The following is a 22,545-nucleotide window of genomic DNA, read 5'->3' on the forward strand; positions in this document are numbered from 1 at the left end:
GAAGCCGAGGAAGGAGGCCAGACAAGATGTAAGGCTGAAGGGACCCTGGGCGACAAGCATCGGAGGCGGGGGGCTCAACCCCGCGCCCCCAAGAATCTTGTTTAATACCGCAGCCACCACACGTTGAGGGAGAAAATGACTGCCAGACAAAATGCTTTCATTAACTAATTTATTTTTCCTTTATTTAAAAAAATAAGAAGCCAAACAACAAACCATTGAGAACACATGCATCGGCCACCCTGGGCTTCCGCCGGGGCCAGAGGCCTGGGGACATAAGGTGGAGAGAGCGCACCGTGGGGTTTAGACACCCCAGGCTGACGTCCCAGTCCTGCCCTCGGGGCCGCATGCACCTGCTTCAGGAGACTTGGCCTCTCTGAGCCTCAGTTCCCTCATCTGTACAATGGAAAGCACAGCAGGGCCTCCTCCCCAGGTTCTGGCAGACCAGCTAAATGGGGCCCAGACAGTGACCACCCTGCAGACATGAGCCACTATGTCGGCTGACGTATGTAACGCCGACACTGCCACGTGGGTATTAATCCCGTTCCTCAGAGGAGGAAACTGAGGCTCGGAGAGGTTATGTAAGTTAGCCAAGGTCACCCACGGCCAGGAAGTGGGAGAGCCGCCTGTCGCTTGGAGGGCCCCAAGTGAGGTGTATTTTGAGTTGGCACGTGGGTCCGAGTGGCTAGGATGCCAGCAAGGAGACCCCAGGCCACAAGGCCACTGGACAGTGACAGGGCCGCCCACTGAGCTGTGGTCCTTCCTGCCCAAAGCCAACGGGGTTAGGGGTGCGGGGGGTGTTGTTTGCATTTCGTTGCATCATCCTGGGAAATGGGCTTCCGCTCTTCACAGCTCTGGCAGTAGCTTGTAGGGGCCCCTGCCTGAGCCCACCCCAGGGTGGGGACCCAGAGAAATCATGCCGACCAAGAGGGGGAGCCAAGGGGAGGCAGCCCCCCAACCCCGACAGCGGAGGGGAGGCCGGCATGACTCCTCACGGCCAGCAGAGGGCAGCAAACGCACCCGTAAGGGGGACCACCTGCCACCGCCGCCGCTGGGTGGCCTTTGTCTGTGCCCTGACGTGGTGACAGCAGTGGGGCCCTCGTGGCCCGGACCAGGGTCCAGGGCTGCGGGCTATGGTGACCACCCCCCGCCACCTTTTCTCTGGAGCAGGCACTTAGCACTATGGCCCCACACGGAGGGCGTCCAGCCATCCACCCGGCGGTGGCCCGAGGCCGCAGCCTAACCACACTGGGGCTCCAGCAAATTTGCACTTGCAGAAAACTCCCGAGCTCACTAGCGGTGCAGGTGCTGCGGCTGCATTGCACTTGCAGAAAACTCCCGAGCGCACCGGTGGTGCAGGTGCTGCGGCTGCACAAAGCGCCCGCAGCCCCCGGGGCAGCAAAATCCCTAGAGGCGGGCCCAGGTCACTCTGGTTTGACCGAGGCAGACGCTGAGGTGTGGAGAGGCGCCGCGATGTTCCCCAGTGGTGGGCAGAGTCGCGGTCCCCAGCGAGGTCCGCGTCCACCTCCCCGGGCCCTGCCACCGTGTCGCCTGGCACGCGCGGGTGTGATGCAGTCACGGTTCACGGGATGGGGTGCGGGCCCGGCGCACTGGGCGCCCCGCGACACCCCGAGGTCCCTGCGGGAGGGAGGCAGGGGTCAGAGTCAGGGCAGGCCGCGCGCCAGGGCCGCGGAGGTCGGGGGCTGCGGTGAGGACTGGCTCGAGGCCGTTGCTGCCTGTGACCCCGGGGAGGGCGCGACAATCCCCGGAGCGAAGCCGCTTCCAGACCCTGGGGGAGGCGAGAAGAGGGGTTCGCCCCGAGGGCCTCCAGGGGCACCAGCCCCGTGATCCAGGGCCCCCGCACCTAGGAGGCTGCGCGTGCGTGTGTAAGCCACTGGCTTGTGGCCCGGAGCCCGCGGCGACCTCCGCGCGGCCTGGTCCCCGGCTGCTCCCTGCACCGTCATCAGTGTCCCCGTGGCGCAGAGCTCTTGAGCATCCCGGGAGCTCGTCCCCGCCCCCGCGCCTCCTGGGAAGCCTCCGTGCGCGTTCGCTCAGCCCGCGATCGGTCCCTCAACACGTTTACTAAGCACCTACTATGTGCCGGGGACACAGTGGGGAGCAGAGCAGTCTGGTGGGAGGGGCAGACACGGGGCGCGGGGGCGCTGGGATGAGCCAGGAAGCCCAGAGAGCCTGGAGGCGGAGGGACCCCACGGAGGGCTTCCTGGAGGAGGAGGAGGAGGAGGAGGAGGAGGAGGAGGAGGAGGAGGAGGAGGAGTCTCAGGACTGGGAGCCAGGTAGCCAGAGAGGATAGCGCCTCCTCTGGCCTGGGCCGTGGGCGGGCCCCGAGGACACAGGGACGACCTCGGGGGGGCTCCGGGCGCCCCGCGCATGCGCACTGGCCGTGAGCCGTGGGCCGAGCCTTGCGGGCGGGACGGGGAGGGGGGCCTCGGGCAGGTGCGCGGGGAGCAGCTCTGCCGAGGGCCGGGGCAGCGGGGACCCGGCTGTGTCCCAGCAGGTGTCCCGCTGCAGGGGACGACAAGCGCACCCAGCCACCAGAGGGCGCCCGCGCTCCCGGTGTGCCCCCAGCACGCTCGCACACTCACCTGGCACACGCCCCACTCGCACTCGCGCGTGCACCCCCATGTCCGCACACTCACACTCACACCCACTCACCCTCGCACACACATTCACCCGTGCACACTCACACCTCACGCATGCCCCACTTGCCCACTCACACGTTCACCCCCACATCCACACACTCACACACACCCTCACACACATCCACACACGTCCCTAGTCACACACACCTGCGCGCTCTCGCACACACGCTCCTACCCATTCACACGCACACGCGCAGACACCCCTTTCCACGCATGGATGGGCCTGTCGCACCACCCGGCCGTGACCCTGGGGGGCAGGCCCTGCGACTGTGGTTTGTCACACCTGCCAGGAGGCCGGGTCGGAGACTCAAGGCCATCGCAGGACCGGAGGCCGTCACTCACTCAATCGTCACGGCAGGCCCAGCGTTGGGACTGTTCTCGTCTTCCCTTCAGAGGAGGGAAACTGAGGCTCAGAGAAGGTAGGGGACTTGTCTGGAGGAGGACGTGGGGAGCCAGGCTTCCAGCCCAAGCCGCAGAGCCGGTCTCTGCTGGACTGGTCATGGCAGCAACCACACGACGCCCCCTGGGGAGCTGCGGTCCTGGACGGCCGCCGGCCTGAGCACTGCACAAAGATCGTCTCCCCAGCATCACCCTCGGGGCCTCACGACCGAACGAGCTCCCGGTGTCAACTCATGGGACGGACGTCGGGGCCCAACATGCGGCTGCTCCCTAATCTCCCTCTCCTCCCTTGGAGGCTTGGCCTTGCTCTCGGGGCCCTGATGCTCTCGCTCTTTCTCTCTGTCTCGCTCTCTCTCCACGTCTGTTCCTGCTGCGTGTCCATTTGTCCATATGTCCGTGTGTCCGTGTGTTCCCATGTTTCCACTGTGTGTCCGTGTGTATTCCCGTGTTTCCACTGTGTGTCCATGTCCATGTATTCATGTGTTTTCCCGTGTTCCCACTGTGTGTCCATGTGTCTGTGTGTCCATGTCCGTGTGTCCGTGTGTCCCCGTCCCTCTGGCGGTCACCCTGTCTCTCCCCACTGTGTTCCCTTTCTGTCCCTCCATGTGTGTTTCTCACCATCCATTTGTCCGTCTGTAGTCCTCCACACGTGTGGTTGTGTCCGTGTGTCTGTCCACCACGCTGTCCGCTTGTCCCTGGGCCGCGTTCCCACACTTGTGTCTGTCTGCCTGGCCTGTCCCGTCATCCTGCAGCCGGGCCCGTGCACAGAGTCGGGATGTTGAGGCCCCGCCGGGAGCAGCGTTGAGCCCATGGGCTCTCCTGGGCGCAGACCAGCCAGGCCTTGGTGGGTGCGGGCCCATGTCACTGGAGGACACCGGCCGCCGCCGGCCCCATGTATCTGCCGCAGGGCCATCTCCCAGTGTTCCGCCCACTGCCCTGCTCCCTCCACCCCCGCCGGAGCCCCAGCCTCCCCTTCAGACCACGCAGAGCAGGGGGCAGAGGGAGGCCTGGAATCAAGGGATTGTAAAATCGGGCCCTGGAATTTGCTGGAAGCAGAAAAGCCCCCCATAAAAGTCTTCCAATCCCTCATATTCGATTTCACGAGCTGGTCGTCTGGGTAATTGTGGAGACAGCTCGGGCATCAAAGCAGCAGCCCCCGTGCTCCCAGCCACATCCTGGCGGGTGGTCAGGAGGGGGACGACCAGGCCCGGAGGGCGTGCTTCCTCTGCTTGCACATGCCAGCCGCCAAATGACAGTGTGCTGTCCATTACTGTCTAGGAGAGGGTGGCCCTCCCGCCGTGTCCCCATTACTGATGTGGGACACAGGAGGGCAGAGATCGTAGACCCCAACGGTCCTCCTCAAGCTTGCTCAGCACCCTAGTCTGGGCTGCACCCCTCATTTCCCTCTACAAAACTTCTTCTTACTCCAGACCCCCTCACCAGAATAAAAGTCCCTACTACTCAGATCAGGTGGCAGCTCCTGACAGTCAAGGGCAGGATGGGCCAGGGTGGGAGGGCTTGGGGTGGGGAGGTCAGTGAGCAGGTGCTATCCTCGGGCAGAAAAGACTGTGCATCTTGGTTAAACAAATTCATTCTTTCAAAAGCTCTTTCTTGAGTGCTGACAGGGAGCAGATGTGCCAGCCTGGGCCGGTGACCTGGCTTCTGCGACTCTTGTCTTTCTCATCTGTAAAGCAGGGATATTACCCGCCTCACAGGTTGCCGCGAGGATGAATTGTTTGTGGTAGTCAGAATCAGCTCAAGGTCAGGCCTCAGTTCCAATCTCAGGTCCACCCCTTACCAAGTGGGGGTCACGATGCTCAATTGGTTGTGTCAACTACAGTGAGGCCAGGGCCCCGGCTACCCAACTGATCATTCTTCTAGGTGCTTTGAGGGTGGAGGCGTTGTAGAAGTCATTACAGCCCCCAATCCGGTGACCTCCAGGAAAGGAGAGTGCCTGAGGGGATCTGGGTGGGCCTGGTCCAATCAGTTGAAGGCCTGAAGAACAGGCCTGAAGATTCCCCGAAGCAAAAAAGTTCTGCGTGTGGACAGCAGCCTCAGCTGGAGTCCGAGAACCCCAGCCCCTCCTGAGGGCCTGCCCCACGGATTCCGACCCGCCCAGCCGGCCCCCCCGCCACAGTCACCTGCACCTACTCCATGTCATAAATCCCTTATTATCTACCTTCTACCGCTCTGCCTCTCGGCTCGGACCCTGACGGATACAGGGCGTCTGGGCGTGCTATGCCGCCCACTTCCTCAGCCGTAAAATGGGGAGAAACAATCTCTCATAAGATTAGAATGTAATCTAATCTGGGTAGTTTCTGGAACACACTGAGCTGCTTCCTTCCTCTAGGTCTTCGCGCTTGCTGTTCTTTCTGCCTGGAACGCCTTTCCCTAGCTTTCTACATGATGGGTCCATCCTTCAGAACCCACTCAGTGTCGCCTCCTCCCGGAAGACTTCCCTGACCGCCTCGGCCAGAGTGGTGCCCCGCACTCTTATGCTCAGTTGCATCACCCTGTTTAATTTTTTTTGGGGGGGGGAGCTGCATGTAGTACAAATTATTTCACTAATGAATAGACCGATTTCTTCAGATCTATTTAGATAAGTTGGTTAGCTTGTTTATGGCTCGTTTCTCCCACTAACCTCAGTTTTTTAAAACTGAATACTCTCCCTGGAGGCTTTTTAGACATTTTTTTCTAATCATTGCACCCCCACCCCCTTCCCCCGGCTCCGTCCCCCATAGCGTCTTTGGATGTTACTGACTCAACCCCGAGCCTGGCACACGGGCACGCAATGTAAGCGTGTTTTCTCTCCAAATTATCTTTCTCCACCTCCCCCTGCACCTCCCGCACCCCAGGCGTCTCTAACAAAGGACCGGCTGCCCGAAGCCCCAAAGCCACAGAGACGGAAAGAGCACAGATGCAGACGTCTGAGTCGCCCACGGCCTGCAGCTCCTGCCTTGAGTCTGTGAGCAGAAATAGGTCAGGGTGGGAAACGGGCACCTGGGTCCTTTCCACGTGCAAGTCAGGGGCACATATTCCCCTCGGGACCAATGTCACTGAGACGACAAAGCTGGATCTCTTTCCTTTGATCGCTGGCTTCAAAACTTGATAGCTGTAGGCGGAGATCCCAGCCACGGCCCTTCGGGTCCCTCTGATGTGATGGGCGTAAGGTTGCCAGATACAACACAGGATGCACGATTAAACTTGAATTTCAGATAAATGACAAATACAATTATTTTGTTTTAGCGTAAGTATGTGCCACGTGTTGCCAGGGATATACTTATACTAAGCAACAATCCTCTGATTTATCTAAAAATCGAATGGAACTGGGAGTCCTATGTTTTTATTTGTTAAATCCGGCCACTCTCAGTGGGCAGGACGGGCCACATAATTAAGTATGAAGAACTTCAAGACGGTGACGGGAAGCCTTAAACCAAGCGTGGAGACCTTTCCCTGCCTGTCCGAGGTGCATGCAGGCCCACGGAGAGGCTACACTGAGCCGTGACCATCCCCTTCCTGCCACATCTATAATGTTTCAGCTACTCCCACTGTCTGCCAAGCAGGGCGGGGGGTATGGCCTTGACGGGTGACAGGGTTCGGGTGACCTCTTAGAGCCGAGGAGCAAGACAAGGGAGCCCGAGCCCCTTTATCATCTGCTCTGATTCCCCTGTGGTCTGATAGATGTGATTCGGCCTTTTATTGTATCTGCGCTTTCCATTTGAGTTACCTCGATCTCTCAGGAAATCAGATTCAAATAGCAATTCCCAAAGGAGCCGTGGACATGGGACTGTCTTCATAACTATTTAGTTCTTTTTATTTCTTTAAAAAAGATTTTATTTATTTATTTGAGAGGGAGAGAGGGAGGGAGAGAAAGAGTGAGTGCAGAGGAGGGGGAGAGGCAGAGGGAGAGGGAGAAGCAGACTCGCCGCTGAGCAGGGAGCCCAATGTGGGGCTCCATCCCAGGACCCTGGGATCATGACCTGAGCCAAAGGCAGATACTCAACCAACTGAGTCACCCAAACACCCCTGATTTAGTCATTTTTCAAACAAATCTGAGGGCAGGCCGCATGCCCTCTCTGACCACGGCGGATTATCAGGAAGGCAGAAATTCACAGTATTAGTATCTAAAGTGTTCTGAAAAGGACGGGTGTGCACTGCACACCTGCTGAACCAAGTGTCCTGCTCTGTGGCTCAGGATGGCTGACAGGACACAGGCTGGACTTTCATTACTGACACCTTTGCTTTCTCGTCCCACCTGGACGGTCACCTACCTCGAGGAGCAGAACTTTGAGCTTTGCCGGATCAGTTCTAAGCGTTGCCATGGGTTCACCAGCATTTGCAGTCAAGCAGCAGATAAAGACCTAGCATCCGGATGACACAGAGAGCTCCTACGACTCGACAACAAAAAGACTCACAACCCAATTTAAAAATGAGCAGAGGGGGACACCTGGGCGGCTCAGCGGTTGAGCATCTGCCTTCGGCTCAGGAAGCGATCCCAAAGTCGCGGAATCGAGTCCCACATCAGGATCCTCGTATGGAGCCTGATTCTCCCTCTGCCTGTGTCTCTGCCTCTCTCTGTGTGTCTCTCATGAATAAATAAATAAAATCTTTTAAAAAAATGAGCAGAGGATTCCAAGGAAGATGTCCAGATGGCCAACACACACACGGCGGATGCCCCATATCGTTTGTCATTAGGGAAATGCAAATCAAAACCACACAACTGTCCTCACTAGGATGGCTATAATTTTTTAAGGATGGAAAACTGCAAGGGGGCGGCTGGGATGTAGAGAAACGGGAACCCTTGCTGGTCGGAACACGAGATGGTGCAGCCGCTGTGGAAAATGGCCTGGCGTTTTCCTCCAAAAGTGAAGCATAGAATTACCAGGTGAGCCGGCAAGTCTCCCTCGGGGTACATGCCCCGAACAGCTGAAAACAGGGGTTCAAACAAATGCACGCACATGCGACTTGATAGCGCCATTCACAGGGGCCAAAAGGCAGCAACAACCACGTGGCCACCGGCTGATGCTGGTGGATAAACAAATGGTGGTAAATAGATGCATGGAATATTACTCGGTCCTAAAAAGGAATGAAGCTCTGAGACATGCTACCACGTGGAAGGAAAGCGTGAGGCTGAGCGACAGAAGCCAGATAAAAAAAGGCCACATGTTGTATGATCCTATTTATAGGACATATCCAGAACAGGGATAAATCCATAGGGACATATAGCAGATTGGGGGTTGCCACGGGGCTGGAGGGAAAGGAGGATGCAAAGCATCTGCTTAAGGGGTACAAGGTTTCCTTCTGGGGGTGACGACAATGTTTGGAGACCAGATAGAGGTGGTCGTGGTACAACACCAGGCACACACTAAATACCACTGAATTGTATACTTTAAGATGGTTAATTTTCTTGTGAATTTCACCTCAGTTAAAAATATATATATATTAAAAATATATATTATATATTTATATAATTTATTTAATTTATAAAATTATATTATAAAATTATTTATATAATTTATAAATATATATTACATATATATTTATATATATGTAATATATTTATATAAATATATTACATATAATATATATTATACCTTATCTATATTATCTATATTTATAATATATATCTTATATATATTATATATACATATAATTAACTGTTGCTTGGTGAAAATCATGGAAATGTATTTTTTTTAAAAATCTTCATTCTGAGCTCTCCATCACCGCCCTCACCCTCGCCCCGCACTGCGGTACCCCAGACTTTAGTGGGCTCTGCCTAAGTGTCTGTCAGCATTTGCCAGCTGGAGATCAGAGATGGGGAGCATCTGGGTTTTACAGCTTTTTATTTATTTCATTTTTTGGGGGGGTTTATAGCTTTTTAATTTTTAATTTTTTTAAGATTTTATTTACTCACGAGAGACACAGAGAGAGAGACAAAGACACAGGTAGAGGGAGAAGCAGGCTCCCTGCAGGGAGCCCAATGTGGGACTCGATCTGGGGACCCCAGGATCACGCCCTGGGCTGAAGGCAGACACTCAACCACTGAGACACCCAGGTGTCCCAGTTTTACAGCTTTTTAAACGGTGCAGCTACCACACCCCGAAGCTGAGCGGTGAAACGGGTACTTGTGTAATCTGTCTAGAGCTCCCAGTTTCATCTTCTCATCATGTAAAACAAAATCTCTTCAGAGAATGTTAGAATAAAATACATTTCCCTACTCGCAAATTCTTTTTCAACTCTTTCTTCGGGTGGCTTGGGCTGTTCACTGGTCCTGTTTAACAGTCGGCATTTTGGGGGAGTTTGCTCTGTTCCTACGATTCTCTGAGTCGACGTTGTGCATTTTGGACAATCGTTTCGACCCTGAAGTTTAGTTTCTGAGAGATCATAAAATTATGACCAGACAAGTCCTAAATAAATTGCAGCCATGAAGATGATGGTGACCTACTGGCCACCCGCCATCGCAATACACAAACTTTAAAACCCTAGTGAACCGTTGCAAGCACCAGGTGCCTGGAGGGCTTGATGTCTGACTTTAAAGTCGAGATGAAGAACTAAATAAGTAACTTCACAGGTTGTCTGGAATCTGAGCAACTGGGGCTCACAGAGGCCAGGCCAGGATTTGCACCCACACCCCAGCTGAGCCCGGGTGAGTCTCTGTCCACAACTCCGTCCCACCTCTAGCTGCTGCTGTGGCGTGGAACAAATAGCTTGGCCCCGGGGGGCTCAGTTTTCTATGATATGGGCGTTTCACTCTCAAAAACCCCTTCAGTATTATTTTTTGTCCTTTGATCACATGGTTTGAAGGAGGGCAATCTATATGTAATAATCCATTTCCCATCTTCGGTGATCAAACAATTCTTGGCAAGTCAGGGGGTTCTGATGAGATTACCAGGATTAACACACGGGGCTGAGGGGCTGAGTGTCTCTTCCCCTCCTACAGCTAATCCAACTTCAGACCCTCTCCCTCCTCCCCCAAGAGCTGGAAAAGCTAAATTTTCACTTTCTCAGACTCCTCTGCGGCTTCATGCCATAGTCTTGGCCAATGAAATATAAAGGGAAGTCTGCTGGAGCCCTGGGAAAACTTCTGATTTCCTGCTGAAGGGGATTTCCTCAGTGGCATCACTTCTTCCTTCCTTTTTCCTGCCTTGCCTACTGATGTGGTGGTTGGTGCTGCAGCAGCCGTATTGTGACCTTCAGGAAAAGGCCAAGAGAATCACAGAGGTATCAGCATCTGACGTCACTGAGCTGCTGAACCAGTGGCAACTGCCTCCCTCCGGTTTCTTGTCATATGAACAAAATAAGTAAAGCCCTCTAAACTGGGGCTTCCGATCCTTGGAACAGCAGGCTAGCCCAGCTGATTCATAACCTGTCCCTCAGCACTCCCACAGACGCAGTGACCAGTGTATTAGCTGGGATTCTTCTGATTGCCAGGGGCAGAAACCCAACTCATGGTGGTGGCTTAAGTAAAAAAAGAAAGGGGGGGGGGAAGAAAGGGGGGACTTTACTGACTCATGTCATTGGAATATTGAGTGACAGGACATCTGGCTTCAGATGCTGTTGGAAACGAGGGCTGAGATGAAGGTGTCTCCACATTGGCATTATTGACATTTGGGGGCTGGGTTAGCCTTGGATGTGAGGGCCGTCCAGTGCATAGTTGGGTGCTTAGCAGCATTCCTGACCTCGACTCGCTAGATGCCGGTGGCACCTGCAACCCCGATGAGACCAACAAAAATGTCCCCAGATCTTGCTACACATCACCTGGAGGGCAAAACATGCCTGCTGGACTCCCTAGTCAAGATCAAGTCTTCCAGGCTGTGTCCATCTTTCCACGTCAGTGCTCACTGTGCCATCTTTTCCTGCAGGCGAGCTTCCTCTGTGAAGCCAAAGAAGAGTCACCAGACTTACATCACTCTGGTGAAAAGTGAGTTGCTCCTTCCCCACACCCTCCTGCCCACCCCAGGGAAGGATTCCGATTGGTTCTACTGGGGTCACTTGGCCTCCACTGAACCAGTGTCTCTATGGGGAGAAATAAAAATTGGGACATCTGCTCATACCTGACCTGGACAGAGGGGTCTGTTGGTGGCACGGGCAGGCCCACCAAGGCCAAGGAGAATGGCAGCAGTATAGTTTCTTAGGGGTAAAATGGGGCCCTGCCACAAGAAAAACAGGGTAATGGACCCTGACCCATAAGAAAAGTTGATGTCCTACGCCCCTAACTCTAAAATAGGCAAAGAGGGCTGTAAAATCAAGCAGGTTGACAGTTCTTAATGGAGATGCAATTCACATGCCATAACTTTTGTCATTTCACAGTGTACAGGAGGGACTCCTGGGTGGCTCAGCGGTTGAGCACCTGCCTTGGCTCAGGGCGTGATCCTGGAGTCCCAGGATTGAATCCCACATTGAGCTCCCTGTGTGGAGCCTGCTTCTCCCTTTTCCTGCCTCTGTGTCTCTCATGAATAAATAAATAAAATCTTTTTTTTTTAAGTGTATAAGGAGTGGTTTTTAGCATGTCGACCAGGCTGTGCTCTGTCACCACTGATCCCAGAACATTTCATCACCACCCCCCCTAAATAGTCCTTGTACCCACTATAGTCATTCTGCATTCTTTCCCAGTCCCTGGTGCAACTTAACATTTTAAACAATGGTAGATGCCACTGTAGATAGTATGCGATTCCCATTGCACTTCTGCAGGATGGAAGATACCCTAGGGACCCTGCCACTGCCATCAGCATCTGGTGGACACACTCTCCCTTCCTGATGGAAACCACCACTGGCCTAGATGATTTCTAGGGTCAGTGCCAGCCATGGAGACCTGGTAGTGTGTTTATAAGATGAGTCCCTCGGGGGGCCAGCTATTTATAACTAAAAGCCAAGCCTATTGACTTTTGGTTCAGGTTAGATGAGGTGGTTGACCAGATCTCCGCCCAGAGCCATGTGCTGAACTGACCCAAGAAGCCAGGAGGAAGGGGCTGAAAGCCAAGTCAGAGCCTCCACCTTGGGGCCTTACAGAGAGGGCTGTAAGTGCCACATCTTAGGGTCAGGTTTATCTGGATTCAAATCCCCCCTCTTGGGGCACTTGACGGGATGAGCACTGGGTGATATGCTGTATGTTGGTAAATTGAACTCCAATTAAAAAAATAAAAAATAAATTAAAAAATAAAATAAATCTAATGTGGCTATTTAAAAAAACAAAAACAAAACAAATCCCCCCTCTTGCCTTCTGCGTGACCTTCATTTCTCTGAGGCTTTGTTTCTTCCCCATCGTATAACCCATCTTAGGGAGTGGATTTAAAGCAGACAGGCTCACACGTGGGCCTTGAACCTACCAGGTCCTCGGTTCACATTCATCCAGCACTCATCACATCCCCACTGGAGACTGCTTTCAGGTCTGTTTTGTAGATAGGACCCTGAGGCTCAGATGGGGAGGAACTCACCGAAGATCACTGCCCATTTCACTCTTGTCATGGCTGCAAGGGCACGTCCCTATCTTCTTGGGGTTGGGCATGGCCATGTGATTCACTCCCACCATGTTCTTTGTTCCCCTCTGGTTTGTCTACTGGGTCCCTGAGTGGCCATAGGGAGCACTGCCTCTCTGCCAGTCTGTGATGTGTGTGTGTTAAGAATGTGTGTGTTAAGTACATCTTTGTTGGTGTAAGCTATTGAAATATTGGGATTCTTCGTCACCACAGCATAATCCAACCTATCATGACTGAGACAGTCCCATGGTCAAGAGCTAAGACTCATACCCAAGTCTAGCTGATTCCCAGGCCTCCCCTAGCACGCTGCCTCGATGGAGAGTCTGGGCCTTTCTTGGACTTGCAGCTGGTGCTTCTGAAGCCTGGCATTGGCAAGTGGCTCTGAATGCCTACCAACGGCCATGAAGACAGACATGGCAGGCAGACGTCTACTGATGGCTGGTCAATGATCCTCACCTTTGTATAACCCTCTGCACCTTGAGTATGAGAGGGGCCTGTAGACAGTTGTGTTACATGGCACAACTGACCTTAAGAAAGGAAATGATCCTCGGTGGGCCTGACCTAATCAGGCGAGCCCTGAAAAGGGACAAAGCCCTCCCTGGAAAAAGAGATTCGCGACATCTAAAACATTTAACATGAGGGACATTCTCTGTTCTTGGCTAGCTTCGAAAATGGAAGAGGCCACGGAGCAAGGAATAAGGCCACACGGAGTTGAGAGTGACCCCTGGCTCACACCACTAAGCAGAGAGGACTTGGGTCCTTCCCCACAGGGCTGGAAACTGTTACCACCACACATGCTTTGAGGAGAACCTAGAGCTCCAGAGAACAGGCCTGCCCACACCTCAATTCCAACCCAGTAAGACCTTTGGAGAAACGAGTCACTTTGGGCCTAAACTTCTGTCCCACGGACGTGAGAAAGAATAAACAGGTGTTGTTTTAAGCCACGAAATTCGTGGCTACTTGTTACACAGCACGGAAAGCTAATGCAAAAGGAAATCTTTTCATGTGGTCGCTGACCTGGGAGGAAGCTTCCTGAAGACCCAGCTTCCCCCCCACTGTCCTCGGGGCTCCCGTTGTCCCAGAAATCTCTCCCGGCCCCGCCAGACGTCTCTCCACCCCCTCTCCTGCTTTTATTCCTGCCACTGTCCTAATTCCCCTATTATCCCCTTCAGGACCCGCTCAACAGATGTGCCATGTGACACAGAGCTCCCCTTAGCACGGGGTGAAAAAAAACGAGCTTAAGCTCTCAAATGTAGGCTCCTAGTCAGAGCTGGAAATACCAGGCCGAGCTGGCACGAGGAATGCCAGTTCCTTGCCAACCTCGTTGAATGAGGTTTTTTAGTCTGGAACAAAGCTCTCCCTTTGAGGATTAACTGCCAACAGGGAGCTCTTTGTTTTGAGTAGAATTTAAGATGATTGCTGGGCTAGGAAAGGGGAGAAAGGTGACACCATCAAGATCACACTGTGTAAATCCTGGATCATACGAAACATAATTTTTTTCAACTTGTTGGCAAATATGGATACATATCGCGCTGACACTCTGAAACATCCGTTTGATCCGTGGCCCCGTCCCTGGTCTCACATTTCATGGCAGGTGATGCCTTCAAAGATATGCACGGACGTATGTGGGGCCTGGCGCAGAGGAAAGGCCTCTCCTCGCTTGTCAGCTTTTTATGCTTTTGAAAAAAAAAAAAAAAAAAGGAAAAGAAAGCAAATCCTCCAGATACGGCCTTGATGTTGTTTCTCGAGGTAGAAGACTTTGGAGGCAGGGAGGGAGTGTGGGTGACTCTGACACGGGACCCAGAGCTTCCGTTTAGAAACGAGCCCCGGCCCGGTGTTCATGGCTGTTTATGACACGCCACCCTGCGCCTGCCGTGCTCTGCATGGAGCCTGCTGGGGTGAAGGGCTCTGCCCCGGACCCTCTCACTCTTTAAAGCTTGGCCCCCCCCCCCCCCCCCCCCCGTCTACTGGGAATAAACCCCAGCATGCTCCCCTTGGGAGTGTCCTTATGATCTGGCTTCCCTGCTACGCATCTGACACGTCCACTGGCTCTCTCCATCCAGCTATCACTGTGCCTGGAACACAGTGGACACATTTCCACCCCAGGACCTTTGCACAGCCACTCCCTCCACCTGAGATTCTGTTCCAGATACCTGCCGGGTGGACTCCATTTCTTCTGGCTTGTGCTCAAGAGTGCCATCACCTCAGAGAGGCCTCCTGGCGCCCTCATCTCTCTTCTCTGTGGACTGGCTTCACTTCACAGGTTGTATTTTTAACTCCCTCCCCTGCCCCTCGGGAATGTGAACTCCACGCATTGCTTCTGGCCTCATCGGGGAGTTTGGGCCAGCGGAGAGACAATTGCACACCAAGAGGCCCTAGTCAGGCTCCCTGCCCTCCTGGGGAGTGGGGGGCGCATTCTGGGCACCGGGCAGCAAGAGAGGGGGTGAGGGTCACTAGCTAGGCGGGGGGGCCTGTTCGCCTGCACTTGCCAAGAGGTCCCCGGTCGTGCTTGGGTGCTGGCAAGCGGCCCCGCGGCTGACCTCCCGCCCGTTAATGATTTTAAGGCCGCTCCATTTGTCAGCACGGCTTCGCGCAGCCTTGCAGGCGTGGGCTGCGGGCTGCGGGCCCTCCTCGGTGACCTCAGCTCAGGGAAGGGAGTCGTGACACAGATAATCCAAAACAGCTGAGAGCCACAGCGGACACGCTGATAACAAGAGCTGGTGCGTGCGACGGGGCTCAGGCCCCGAGACCGGACTCCGCTCCGCACTGTACAGCTGCTGGCAGAGCGTCTGACATCTGTTCTCTCCTCTCTCCCGAGCTCATTCCTTTGTTTTCACGAGCCTATCTCTCATCGTACGGGAAGCTTTGCTCCTTGGCTTGCAGACTAAGCCTGGCTACTACGCTGGGAAGATGTTCTGGAAACTCTGTTTATGAAAGTGAACACCGTTTATTTACTGAGCTGAGTTCACACACAGTGGCCGAGTCCTGTGAGTTCTGATGAGCACCTGCACACGTGAGCGCCCGCGGTCCAGATGCAGAGCGCCCCTCCCCGTCCAAATCCCAGCAGCGGCGCTGGGGGCCCCGGGGCCTCGTTCCCGGCCCTGGCATAGGCAGCTGCTCCCTGCACCAGAGTCAAACGACTGAATGAAAGACACCCGCGTTATTGTTATGCCGGGTTTACAAACCAGGAGGCGAGCTCCAGAGAGCGCAAGTTCCATCGCTGAGCACCAGCGTGCAGCTGGGGGCTACTGTTTGCATCTCCAGCCTCCTGCCCCTGTCACCGGCTCCCAGATTCATGGTTCCTTTCTATGGGATGGCTCCTCGGGGCCAGGGGGTCTTCGTACAGCCTCAGGCCAATCCAGCCTAACTACTGACTCTTGCTTTTCAGGTTCGTGGACATTCACGTGTAAAGCATGCTTGGTGGGCAGGAGTGAGGCCGGTCGACCCTCCGCACCCCAGGGGCAGAGAAAGGAGTCCTAAGCTGGGACTCTGTATCCTCAGGTCCAATCTTGACTCTGGCATGACTTGCTGTGTGACCTCATGCAAGTATCATGGCCTCTCTGGGCTTTCGTTTCTCCAGCTGCAAAATGAGGGCAGGGCTTAAACCTAATGGAGTCAGAGTCCTTGTAGTTCTGCCTTTATGGTTCTGCACTAGTGAGGACTTTCTCGGCTGCAAGAGGCAGAAAACCGCCTCTTCACACTCAGTGAGGGAAGGACAAGGGAGGATTCCCCTGGCTTATCCAGGAGTTGTGAAGTAATGCGGAGTCAGGTATGGCTCCATCCAGGGGCCCTGACACTGTTCCCCAATCTCTCTCTCTCTCTCTCAATCCACTCCCTTCCCCCCCACACCATGTTATTCCCTCCACCCCTCAGCTCTGCATTCCTGTGTGTTAGCTCCGTTGGCATGCAGAATCTCCCCTTGGGATGGCGAGATGCTACCAGCAGCCCCAGGCTTCCATCCCTTCACCCCAGAGCTACGGGAAAGGGCCCACGTTGGCTCTGGTTGGACAAACCTGGGTCGCATGCTCCCCCCTGAACTGATCGCTGTGGCCACAGAAGTGGGATTCACTGACTGGCTGAGCTTGCATCGTGTATCATCTGCATCCCGGGGGCAGGTGATGCTGAGCCCACCTTATGTGGTCTGGAACTGAAGGAAGCGTGGCTCCCCAAAGAAAAACCTAGAGGTGTTTTCAGAATAAAGGGAGCACATGCTGGACAGGGAAACAGTTTTACAAAATCCACTACAGAGTCTTTGGGGCTGGCTCAGTCTGTAGAGCATGTGACTCTTGATCTCAGGGTTGTGAGTTCATGAGTGTAGACATTACTTAAAAACAAAGTCTTGGGGGGGAAAAATCCATTACAGAGTCTGAATTACACCTCCTGCAATCAACCACCAAGGAGGTTTCCCTTCTGTAAACCTGTCTGGAGAAACCCCACTGGTCCCCAAAGCCAGCCAGGAATTGCCCGTGCAGCTTGGCTCCATTTCCTCTCTCTACTGCGGTGTCTGGAAAGTCCCCTCCCAAACCTCAGGCAGCCCGCAGGGAAGAGTTCCATGTTGACTTCCTCAGAAGTGGGTGGTGCACGAGGCCCTTCTCCGAGGTCCCTAAGGTGGCGCCAGGCCTCGGCGGAGCCTGGGAGACACTGAAGCCACACTAAAGAAAGTGGTTCAAGGAGAATGAGATGCCTCCGGCTGCTGTAGCAAATCACCCCAAACGTAGGGGCTTAAAACCACACAAATTTCTTAGACACCAGGCTGGGGGTCTTTCTGGAGACTCTCTGGGAGAATCCATTTCCTTGTCTTTTCTGACTCCTAGCCGCTGCCTGCATCCCTTGGCTCCTGGCCCCTCGCCCCAGCCTGAGAGCCAGCAGTGCAGCATCCCCCAATCTCTCTCCTCCCTCTGCCCCCTCCTGAGGACCCTTGGGATTACACGGAGCCCACCTGGATAATCCAGGATCATCTCGCCATCTCAAAGTCCTTAATTTATTCACATCTGCAAAGTTCATTTTTCCAGGTAATATTGCATATTCCTGGGGATTAGGATGTGGACATCTTGGGAGGCCAGTAATCCCCCTACCCCAAAGGTTGGTCCACTCGTTCCCCTGCTGCATGGTCCTGCATACAGCCCATGGCAGTGAAAATTTGCTGTGCGTTACAGCCTGGGATTTGCAGTGGGTTGGACCAAGGTGGAGTCCCTACAGACACCTACACGCACAGAGCCTTTCTTGCCTTCTAGTTTCCCGCAGCGTGTGGCACGTATTCACTGAACATTTACGAAGCATCTACTGTGTGCTAGTCACTGAGCTTCACACTGAGGGATGACGGAGTTGGAGACGGACAGGGTCGCCCTTCACGGGTCCCTCTTCATGGAGCTTCCAGTCCAGGAACACGAAACCGGATGAGCCCTAATTCATTAATTAATCCATTCAACCAATACTTTTTTCTTGAGGGGAGGAGGGGCAGAGGGAGAGAGAGAATCTCCAGCAGGCTCCACGCCCAGTGCAGAGACTGACTCAGGCTCGATCTCACAACCCTGAGATCATGACCTGAGCCAAAACCAAGAGTCGGAAGTTTAACCAACTCAGCCACTCAGGTGCCCCTCAATCAAGACTTATTAAAGGCCCAATATATACTAGGCCCTATGCCAGGCTCTAGTGAATGGGACAGACCCAGTTCCTGTCCCCATGGAGCGTGCACTCTAGTGTATAAGACAATCACTGAAGCATGCGATGGCCACAGAGGGTTGGATGGGAAGAAGGACCAGCCAGGTGGGGGTGCTGACAAGAGGGAAGGGGAGAGGTAGAAGGTATCAGTTACCCACTGCTGCATAACAGATCACCCCAAAACTTAGTGACTTAAAACGACAACCACTAATTGTTTCTCACAAATATACAGAACAGCTGGAAAGTTCTGTTGACCTAGGATGGTGTCCACTGGTCGAGGCTGGGATTGAACTTATGTCTGTGGTCAGCTGCAGAGATAGGTTGAGGGCTCGCTGGTCTAACGGGACCCCATTCACACTAATGGTGGGAGCGGGAGGGAGCTGTGATTGGACCCCATCTCTCTCCTTCCCCAGCCTGCCAGCCCAGCTCGTTTGCCAGCAGTGGGGTGGGGGGAGGGAGTGGGCATGAGATGGAGCAGAAGTGTGCACAGCCTCCCGTGACCTAAGGTTGGAACTGGGGCAGCATCTCCTCTGCCAGAGGCTAGCGTCAAAAGCAAGCCACACACAAGCCAGATTCCGGGAGGGCAGGACAGACCCCACCTTTTGGTGGGAGGCACGATGCCATCACAGTGCAGAGGGTGACGCATTAAAAATCTAGCCCAAGGGGGACGAATGCAGAACCCGCCGGTACTTCTGTTCTGCACCTCCAGTCTGCGGGAAAGCTTCCCCTCGCTCCGGGCCTGACCCCTTGGGCAGTTCCACCTCCCCGCCACCGCCTTCTGCATCATCCTTTCCCATTCCAGCCCAGGTCCCCTTTGCTGGGCGAGCCTGCCTCTGTGGAGCCCCGCCAGGCGCGTGCGTCCCCAAGGCTGGGGCTTCCCGACCACTGGTGCCAGCAGGCTGCCGACTCCGAGGGAGCCAGAGCATTCCTCAGCTTGACTTTTCATTTTCCATCCGCCAAGTCCTAAGAGCTCCTGTGCAAATGTCCAGGAAAGCCCCCTTAGCCCTCGCACCGAGATGGTTTCTGGGTTGGCCTGACCAGCAAGGATCTTTCTGGATTTGCAGTAAAACCTGACCTTTGGTTCAACCCAGTTTAATGAGTGCGTGAGGCTGACAAAGGCTCAGTGCAGTCCCCAGAGCTGCTTTGGGGTGAGGCCTCCAGCCACGGGGTTGGCCCTTCCCTGTGATCTCAGTGTCCCCTCCCAGTCCCCACAGAGCCGGCAGGGGCAGCTGCGGGGCCGGCAGTTTGGGAAACAGGCTGCAGCTCTTCTGCAAGGCGGGAGGTGGAAATGCCGGGAGCCGGGGCAAAGCCTGCTGCCTTGGAAGTCCACGGAGGGCGGCCGGGCTTCTGGGAGGCCCCAGGGCCTTGCAGCCACTGTGACTGGGTCACTGCGCTGTGGCTGTTAGTAGGGCGGCCTCCGGTGTCAGACCACCTGGGCTCGCCGCTGGCCACTCAGCAGCTCTGTGATTCGAGCAAGTGGCTTAACCTCTCTGAGTACGGATCGGTCATCCGCAAGAAGGGGTTAAGACCACCCACTGCCCAGGTCCCCATGAGGAGGAAGGAAGACACACTAGGAGTGCTCGATGAATATTAGCTCTAATTGCTGTTGTAGGCTTGGGGCACACCTCGGTGACTTGGAAGGACCACACCCAGCCCGGCCCTGAGACAACGTGTGTTCTAGTTCCAGTTCTGGTACTGGGAGACTCTGGAGACACGCCCTGGAATAGAGGGCTCATCCTCTCTATCAGTTGAGGAGAGCAGGCCAAGAGAGGCCCCTGGCCGTGCCCAAGGCCACCCAGCTAGAGGGTGGGACCTCGGCCCAGAGACCCCACAGCGCCCCTGGCCGCCCACCAAGGGTCGGGCACTGGGCTGGACACTCCACCTGCGTTGCGTCATCTGCTTGTCTCCACAGCCTCCTCCCTGTGGATGGGGAGAGGGGGCCCAGCAAGGAAAGGCCACCGTGTCGCCTGGGACCCTAGAGTCTCTAGTTACGTGACTCAGTGCTGAGCAGTTGGCAAGGCTGCCAACGGGGAACGAGCTTTGCAGGACGGTCAGGCAGGGGGGAGCTCTGCTCCTGCAAACAGAACGTGCCCTCAAGCTAGAAAAAACTGTCCGGAGAGTGGCTGCTCCTTTTAGGGGACCCTTGGGATCAAACAGGCGCCCAGAAGGAGCGAGAGACCTCCCAAAGACAGCGTGCCTCTGACCAGCACGTCATCAGACATAGTGATAGTCATAGTAGCAGACACAACAGCGGTCCCGGCTTGGCTTGCTCGCTGAGCTTGGCTCAGGACGTGCCAGGCACTGAGCCCACTCTCTGCCTTGGCCCACTTCCCCTCCACCTCGACCACCACAGCAAGGTAGGTTTCTAACGCCCGTTTTACAGACAAGGAAACTGAGGCCACGGGAGGCTAGGTCACTGGCTCTGGGTCCGCCAGCTGGGAGGTAGCAGAGCTGGACACAGACACAGGCCCACACAGGCCTGAGGCCCTCACATCCCTCCCCCTGCATGACGCCTGCTGCTCAGAAGGCCTTTGGGGTACAGTTCTGCGATGCACGGGCCCCTCCCTCGGAGCTGGGGATGCAGATTAGAAAATTGGGGCAGGGCCCTCAGGCGGGGTGGTGCACTGCTGGGAGCACAGGTTCTGGAACACAGCTGCCTGGGGTCCCGTGAGCTCCATGCTTAGGGGTCACTCCAATCTTCTGGTTCCTAAAAGATGCAACAGAGGTGGCTGAGCCATCGTGAAGTTTTATTTTATTTTTTTAAGATTTTATTTATTTATTCCTGAGAGACACACACAGAGAGAGGCAGAAACATAGGCAGGGGGAGGTGCAGACTCCCTGTGGGGAGCCCGATACGGGACTCGATCCCAGGACTCCGGGATCCCAGGACTGCCCAGAGGTGAAAGCAGATGCTCAACCCCTGAGCCCCCCAGGTGCCCCTATTTATATGTTTTTATAATATGTGTGGAAATACACACATATATACATTTGTTGTACAAAACAGAGCTCCTTTCTTTATCGTTTAATACTTTGCATTTTTATTCATATTATCTGTAGAAATACAAATCTAAGTTTGAACCGCATGACATCGCCAATATCCAGCTGTTTTGATCTATAACACGGCAATGCTACATCGTTTGGCCAAACACATACCTGGTTTTTAATGACTGGCTACTATTTCATTTTGTGCCTGTGCTACTTTTTTTTTTTTCCTTTTACATCCCCTGTCACTGGACATTTGAGGTATTTTCAGTTTTGGATCTATTCTGAGCCCCTACTATCCTGAATGCTTTTTTTGTGTGTGTGTGGTTTTTTTTTTTTAATACCATCTTTGTACGTTAGCCCCATTACTTCCAGAGCTTTCCTTAACCATGTGGCTCTGCTGGGGCCACCAGAAAGCAAGAATCAGCCAGTGGTACAAACTGATTCCAGCATTTGAGTGAGTTCCCTGCTCCTGTCGAGCAGAGTGTGGGGATTCTGACCCCTTCACTCCCGGCCAGGAGTCGGTCGCACCCTGCAGGCGACCTGAGCTGGGGAACGCCTGTCTGACCTGGGGCTCCAGGAAGCTAAGTGTTTAACATCTGCCCAGAAAGGGGCAGGTCCCCCTGTGACGGGGAAAAGCAGGTGCTGGCAGCCCTGAAGGTTAATTTCCAAGTCTCCAGGATTGATGGCTCCCTCTCAGGATCCCTCCGTGGCTGCATGTGAACAGGGGATCCCCGCAAAGGGAGCCTCCTGGGGCCTCTGACCCTACACTGTGAGCCGGAGCCCCAGCCCCTGCAATCATTGCAAATGTGATCTGGCCCTGGAGGACGACCCTGAAGACCAAGCCACCAAAGGCCAGCGGTCAGGATGGCAGGATACGCTGCCCTCCTCCCACAGCCTGGGAGAGGTCCCTCCCCTGCCCCCCCCCCACCCTTTCACCCTGAGCTGGGGGTGGGTAGGAGGGCGAGAAGCCAGCAGTGGCTGGGCACCTGCTCTGTGAAAGGCGCTGCTTGCTGCCTCAGATGCTATCGTCATTCTAGTGGTTTCTGAGCAGGGACTCCTGTTCATTGGAAGACTGGGTTCTGAGTGCCTTTGAGGCTTTGGGCGAGAGAAGGCAGGACCTGAGCTGGGGAGCACTCCGCAGAACTTGGGGAGAAGAGATTGGAGCTAGGGGTTGGGGGAAGGTCAAGGCAGGAGGAGGCCAAGATGGGCAGGGATGAGCAGGGAAGGCAAGCGCTGACCATCAACCTGCAGGACCCGACACCCACTTATCGGAAGCCCGAAGGCAGATGCAGACTTGGCAGAGCCTGGAGAGCAACCTCATCACCCCACATGGGCTCTTGTTGAAGACATGAATCTTGATTGGAAAT

This window comes from Canis aureus, chromosome 26, assembly GCF_053574225.1.
Source record: "Canis aureus isolate CA01 chromosome 26, VMU_Caureus_v.1.0, whole genome shotgun sequence".
Taxonomy (NCBI): domain Eukaryota; kingdom Metazoa; phylum Chordata; class Mammalia; order Carnivora; family Canidae; genus Canis; species Canis aureus.